This window comes from Triticum dicoccoides, chromosome 7A (assembly GCF_002162155.2).
Source record: "Triticum dicoccoides isolate Atlit2015 ecotype Zavitan chromosome 7A, WEW_v2.0, whole genome shotgun sequence".
NCBI classification, from domain to species: Eukaryota; Viridiplantae; Streptophyta; class Magnoliopsida; order Poales; family Poaceae; genus Triticum; species Triticum dicoccoides.
In genome coordinates this window covers 202,821,261-202,827,733 of record NC_041392.1, presented here as the reverse complement: position 1 = coordinate 202,827,733, position 6,473 = coordinate 202,821,261, and the positions used below count along the sequence as shown (strand labels likewise).

General features: G+C 49.7%; 1 pseudogene; it reads right to left on the bottom strand.

The window, feature by feature from the left end:
- Positions 1 to 152: 152 nt before the first annotated feature.
- LOC119333388 lies at positions 153 to 975 on the bottom strand (annotated as a pseudogene).
- Positions 976 to 6,473: the final 5,498 nt, after the last annotated feature.

Below are 6,473 nucleotides of genomic sequence, written 5' to 3'. Positions count from 1 at the left end.
CATACACATTCCCGCAGCACCACAGCTAGCAGCAGCAACTGGACGAGGAGAAGCAGGACGCAGAGGAGGGGGCGGCAGGATGAAGGAGCTCCGGGGCCGGCTGGCGGACTACGCGTGCCACCACCGGAAGCACGGTCACGACACACTCCTCCTCACGCGCCGGTGCGACCAGGAGATGGATCCCACATCGTCGCGCCCTGCTTCCACCACACCTCCTCGACGCCCAGCCGGCCACGCGCGCCCTGCTTCCTCCTCGCCGCCCGGCAGAGCAGCTCGAGCTGTAGGACGTCGCGGTGGAATCGGGCGTGGAAGGTCGTCCAGCCGCGGAAGTCGTCCACGCAGAGGATGGCCAGGGACAGCGAGAAGTTCCTGGCCACGGCCGCCATGTGCAGCGCCGAGGCGCCCAGGAACGCGCCCAGCTCCACGATCACGTCCGGCTGCACCTCCTCGATGAGCTCTGCGAACACCGCCCCCGTCAACCCCCAACACGGTTGTGCGCGCCGATGGGAGGCTCGCGTACGGGCTCTCGCCGTCGAACATCTTGTCGAGAAGCGTCTTCACCACGTCCTCGTCTGGCACCGGCTCCCCGCACGTGTCCACGAATCGGAACAGATAGTGCAGCGGCGAGCGCGGGTAGCTCATGCCGTTCGACGAGGTTGTGACTCCGACGGAGGCTGCGGTGAGGTGCGCGGTGTGCGGCTGTATGACCGTCTATGACGGCTTGGGCGTGGACGGGCGGGTGGACAACGAGACGATGTTGAGCGAGTAATCGATGGAGAAGACGATGAGAAAGGTGGTGAGGCGCGGGAGGTGCAGTCGGAGCCTCGCCGCACACCGGCCGCCGCCGGAAGCCCACGCGGCTTCATGATCGAGCACGCGCACCTTCCTCGCTCCGGCCGCGCCCTGCTTCCTCCCAGCCTCCTCGACGCCCGGCCGGCCGTGGGAGGTCCTAACCGGCGCTCTCAGCGCAGGTTTTGATTACTGGCGCTCAAAGAAGCTCCTACTGGGCCGGCCCAGCATTACTTTGTTCACTCGCACGGAAAAAATAACCCAAAAATGTATCAAACTGGAGGATCGAACTCACACTGAGATTGTAACGAACGAGTACGGCTAACCAACACAACAAGTTGGAACTAGCGACTAGTTGCAGGGAAAAATTTGTAAGAGCACTATAGCCGCGCAATTTATTACACCTTATTTGGAACCATTTACTATAGCGATTTGATTTTTTAATTATTTGAAAATATTTTTGGAAAAGTGTGTTCTTTTTAATGTAAACAAAACACTGACAGTTCACAGATTTCAAAAACAGTTCGCGTATTGAAATAAAAAGCACGAATACGGAAAAGTCCATGTATTCAAAACAGTTCACTAATTTAAAGAGTTCATGAAAATGAAAACAGTACAGTAATGTGGGAAAAGTTCATCAATTTGAAAGAATGTCCATCGAGTTTGAAAAATGTTCATGACCTTTTTTAAGAAAATATCTTAAAGGTTGAATTTAAAAAAAGTTCATCAAATTTGAAAAAAATTCATCAAATTGGAAAAAGTTCACCCAATTTGAAAAAAGTTCATTGAAAATGAAAAAAAGTTCATTGAATTTGAAAGAAGTTCATCGGGTTTGAAAAAAAAGCTCATCGAATTTGAATAGAAAGTGGTTGAATTTGCAAAAAAAGTTCATCGAGTTTGAATAAAGTTCATCCAATTTCAAAAAAAGTACATCGAAATTGAAATAAGTTCATTAAATTTGAGAAAAGTTCATCAAGTTTGAGAAAAGTTCATCAAATTCGAAAAAAGTTCATCGGATTTGAAAAAAAAATCATCGGATTTAAAAAAAAAGTTCATCAAATTCGTATTAAAAAAATTCGCCAAATTTGAAAATAGTTCATCAATTTTCAAGAAGAGTTCACTGATTTTGAAAAATAGTTCACGCATCTAGTAAAAGAGAAAAGAAAACAAACAAAAGAACTAAACCTTAAAAAAAAGGAACAAGAAAAAAGAAAAAGAAGCAAGAGAACAAAGGAAGAAAGAAGATGCAAGTAATCACATCAGATATCTTTGGCCAGATGGTTATCACAGCTTAGAATGAGCGTCACGGGTTCGAATCCCTCTCGCGGGTTTCCTTTTTTCCTGAACAAATCAGAAAAGAAGGGGTAGACGGGCTGAGCCCAAGTCGCTTGAGGGGTATGCGCCCGATTGCGAAATGGCTGTAAACGGTGGCCAGAGCAGTGCGAGGAACGCGCCTGACGCGGACACAGCGGGGCTCTCTTCTCCCAGTGCGCACAACGGCTGGAGATGCTTTTACAGCTAGGCATCACACTCTACTTTACAACTCCTTACAATTAGGCGCTGCACATGTGTGGCGCTTGAGTGTTAGGCGCTGCACAGTAGAGTGCAACGTCTTGCTGTCAGGCGCTACACATAACACATTAAGGATGAGTTGGGTGAAATATTTTAAAAACTGTTTAGTTTGTGAAATAGTTTCAACCTCAGATCAAATTTATGCCTTTTAACATTTCACATGTTCGTTTGTTGTATAGATTTTTGCTCGTTCTCCATAATTAACTTAGGCATCGATCTTCCTCTTCTTTATTAATGGGAGGGGCAAGCCTTCGTGCGCGTTTCAAAAAATATCTGGCGTCCTTGTCAGCCTCGACCCCGACAAAAGAGCCTGTTGGCTCTTGGTAGTTTGTTAGCAGATGAAACATTGGGCGCTCCACACATCCAGAGCTTTGACTCGCTCCACACATCCCACTTGCAATGGCTCAACTCGGCCAATGTGGTGCTTTTGCCCAAGAAGGAGGGGGCGGAGGGAGTCTCTGACTATAGGCCTATTAGTCTTGTCCATGCCATGGCCAAGATTATCGCCAAGATTCTTTCCCTGCGGCTTGCCCCTCACATGGACGTTCTCGTCTCCAATGCCCAAAGTGCTTTCATAAAAAAGAGGAGTATCCATGACAACTTCATGTATGTGCGCAATTTTGCGAGACGGTTGCACAAGCGCAAGACTTCAGCCCTCCTCTTCAAGCTTGACATTAGAAAAGCTTTCGACTCGGTCAAATGGGAATACATCCTCGACTTATTACAACGCAAGGGGTTCCCTTGCAAATTCCGGAATTGGATCGCCGCTCTACTCTCATCTTCCTCTTCGCGCGTTCTCCTCAATGGGCTTCCGGGGCCCCCGATCAAGCACGGCCGCGGATTTCATCAAGGGGACCCAATTTCACCTCTACTGTTCATCCTTGCAATTGACTCCCTTCAACATATCCTCGACATCGCAACTCACAAGGGCATCATCCATAGGATCCGCGGCCGCGGCGTCATGATGAGAACCTCCCTCTATGCGGACGACGCGGCCATCTTCATGGCCCCAATCAAGCAGGACATTGATAACCTCTCAGTCATCCTAAGGGGTTTCGGCAAGGTGACGGGACTCTGCACCAACTTCCGCAAGAGCTCGGTTGTGCCCATTAGATGCAGCCACCTTCCTCTGGAGCATATTCTGAGTAGCATTCCGGCGGCCCGCGCCGCTTTCCCAATCAAATATTTGGGCCTCCCGCTCTCAATACGACAACTTCGGAAGGTCGACTTCCAGTATCTTGAAGACAAGGCGGCCGGAAAATTAGTAACTTGGGAGGGACAAAGCATCAAAACTATTGGGCGCACTACCCTTGTCAGATCGGTCATCACCTCTCAAGCGGTCTTCTCCATCACATCTCTCATCGTGCCATAGGGCACACTTCATAATATCAACAAGATTAAGAGGGCCTTCCTCTGGTCAAGGTCGGACAAGACGACCGGCGCAAAATGTAAGGTCAATTGGGACATGGTCTGGAGGCCTACGATCTATGGAGGCCTGGGCATCCTCAACACCGACAAGTTTGCTCGGGCCTTGCGACTAAGGTGGCCATGGTACGAATGGAAGGAGCCTACCAAGCTTTGGGTTGGCTTGGGCAACCCGTGCACCGACGAAGATATGGATTTCTTCTATGCCTCCACCACAATCATCGTTGGCAATGGTGCAAAAACACCGTTCTGGGACTCCCCGTGGTTGCTTGGCCGCAAGCCCAAGGATATTGCCCCTCTTATTTTTCAAGCCTCAAAAAGGAAGAGATCGACGCTTCGCCAGGCCCTGCGAGGGAACCCTTGGATGACCCACATCAAGCATGCCACTATTGTCTCCGCCGCACACATCTGGGAACTTTTCTCGCTTTGGGCACTTGTGCATGACTTCCATCTTGACGATCACGTTGAGGACGACATTGTTTGGAAACATGCTGATGATGGGCAGTACTCGGCGTACACAGCTTATAAGGCACAATTCCTTGGCCTGACGCACTCGCCCATTCACCACATGGTTTGGAGAGCTTGGGGTCCCCCTAAGGTTAAATTCTTCGCCTGGTTGACCTTGCAAGACCGGAACTGGGCCGCCGACCGGTTGGTGCGGCGTGGTTGGGATAACTGTGGGCTTTGCCCTCTTTGCAAACGTGAGCAAGAATCGGGCATCCACCTCTTCGTCAAGTGCCGCTTCTCCATTAGGCTCTGGCGATCGGTCATTGACAAGTTTGGTCTTGTGCACATGGACACCTCCAATTGGCACCTTGAGGATTCCCTCATGCAATGGTGGGATAAAAGGACCGACATGCGAAACCCCAATAGACGAGCGATGGCCTCCCTCACCATGCTCGTCTCTTGGACTATTTGGAACGAGAGAAACGTGCGGGTGTTTCGTAACAAGAGCGCGCCGCCGCCTATCCTGCTCCAAAATATCATGCTTGAGGCAAAATTATGGGTTACGGCAGGTGCTAAGAAACTAGGGTGTTTTGTTGTACGAGAGTAATTGCCATGCCGTGTTGCAAGGGCGCTTGTAAAAACTCTAAACTCTATTCTCCTCTTATTTAATGGATGAGGCAAATCTTTTGCCTCCGTTTCGAAAAAAACATTGGGCGGATTCTCAAACGTGATTGTCCTGGCATGCATGACATGAGTAGAAAGAGATATCATGTACGGTGCGCTCAATTTGTTGCTCTTGCCCTTCGTCTCGAGTCGCAGACCGTCTGTGTATCGGCGTGTGTGGTGTCTCCACTTTGGGCCGCCACCTCGCCGCCTCACTGGGAAGAAGCCGGATGTGTAGCGTGGCTGGTTTGCCGTTGCACACTCCAAACCAGGGCGAAGCGGCCCTGGCCCGGGCAAGGAGAGTTGACCTGAGTATATCGCGCACTTGCTATCGGGCGCATTTTCAACGCTGATCCTTAAATTTGTTCAGACATTTTTCCGTTGATAGAAAGGATCAGTTCGTAGATATGTGTAACACCCTCGATACGACTATAGCTCCCACGTGTTGAGGCACGACTTAGAGACATAATCGCATTGAAGGCATATGTCGCAAGTTAGGCAATCTTCACAACATCCCATGTAATATAAATAATAAAGGGGAGATAACATAGTTGGCTTACACTCGCCACGTCAATCAAATACATAAATAACATTACATCATCCAAACACTCATGGCCCGACTACGGCGCCAAAATGAAAGAGAACCCAACATGCGACACGGTCCCGTTCACCCCCAACTGGGCACCACTACTGATCATCGGGAAAGGAAACATAGTAACGTTGAGAGTCTTCATCGAACTCCCACTTGAGCTCATACGCGTCTCCTGGAGCGGAATCATCAGGCCCTGCATCTGGTGTAATAGTAATCTGTGAGCCACAGGGGAGCAATCTCGCACCCTCGCGATCAAGACTATTTAAGCTTATAGGTATGACAAGGTAAAAATATGAGTGGAGCTGCAGCAAGCGACTAGCAAGTATGGTGGCTAACTTATTCGCAAAAGAGAGCGAGAAGAGGAGGCAAAGCACGAGCGAGAAACTAGAGAGCAACCTGCGCAAACATTACTCCAACACCGTGTCCACTTCCCGGACTCCACCGAGAAGAGGCCATCACGGTAACACACTCAGTTGATTCATTTTAATTAAGTTAAGGTTCAAGTTATCTACAACCGGACATTAACAAATTCCCATCTGCCCATAACCACGGGCACGGCTTTCAAAAGTTCAATCCCTGCAGGGGAGTCCCAACTTAGCCCATGACAAGCTCTCACGGTCAACGAAGGAATAGACCTCCTCCCAAGACGTTCCGATCAGACTTGGTATCTCGGTAATTCAAGACACTTTGACAGGTTAAAACAAGACCAGCAACACCGCCCGAATGTGCCGACAAATCCCGATAGGAGCTGCACATATCTCTTTCTCAGGGCACACTCAGATGAGCGCTCCATACAACTAAAACCAAACCTCGAGTTTCCCCGAGGGGGCGCTGCACAAGACTCTAGTTTGGACCAACACTCAGAGGAGCACTGGCCCGGGGGGGTTTAAAATAAGATGACCCACGGGCTCCGGAAACCCGAGGGAAAAAGAGGCTAGGCGGCAAAGGGTAAGACCAATGTTGGGCATTGCTGGAAAAGCTTTAA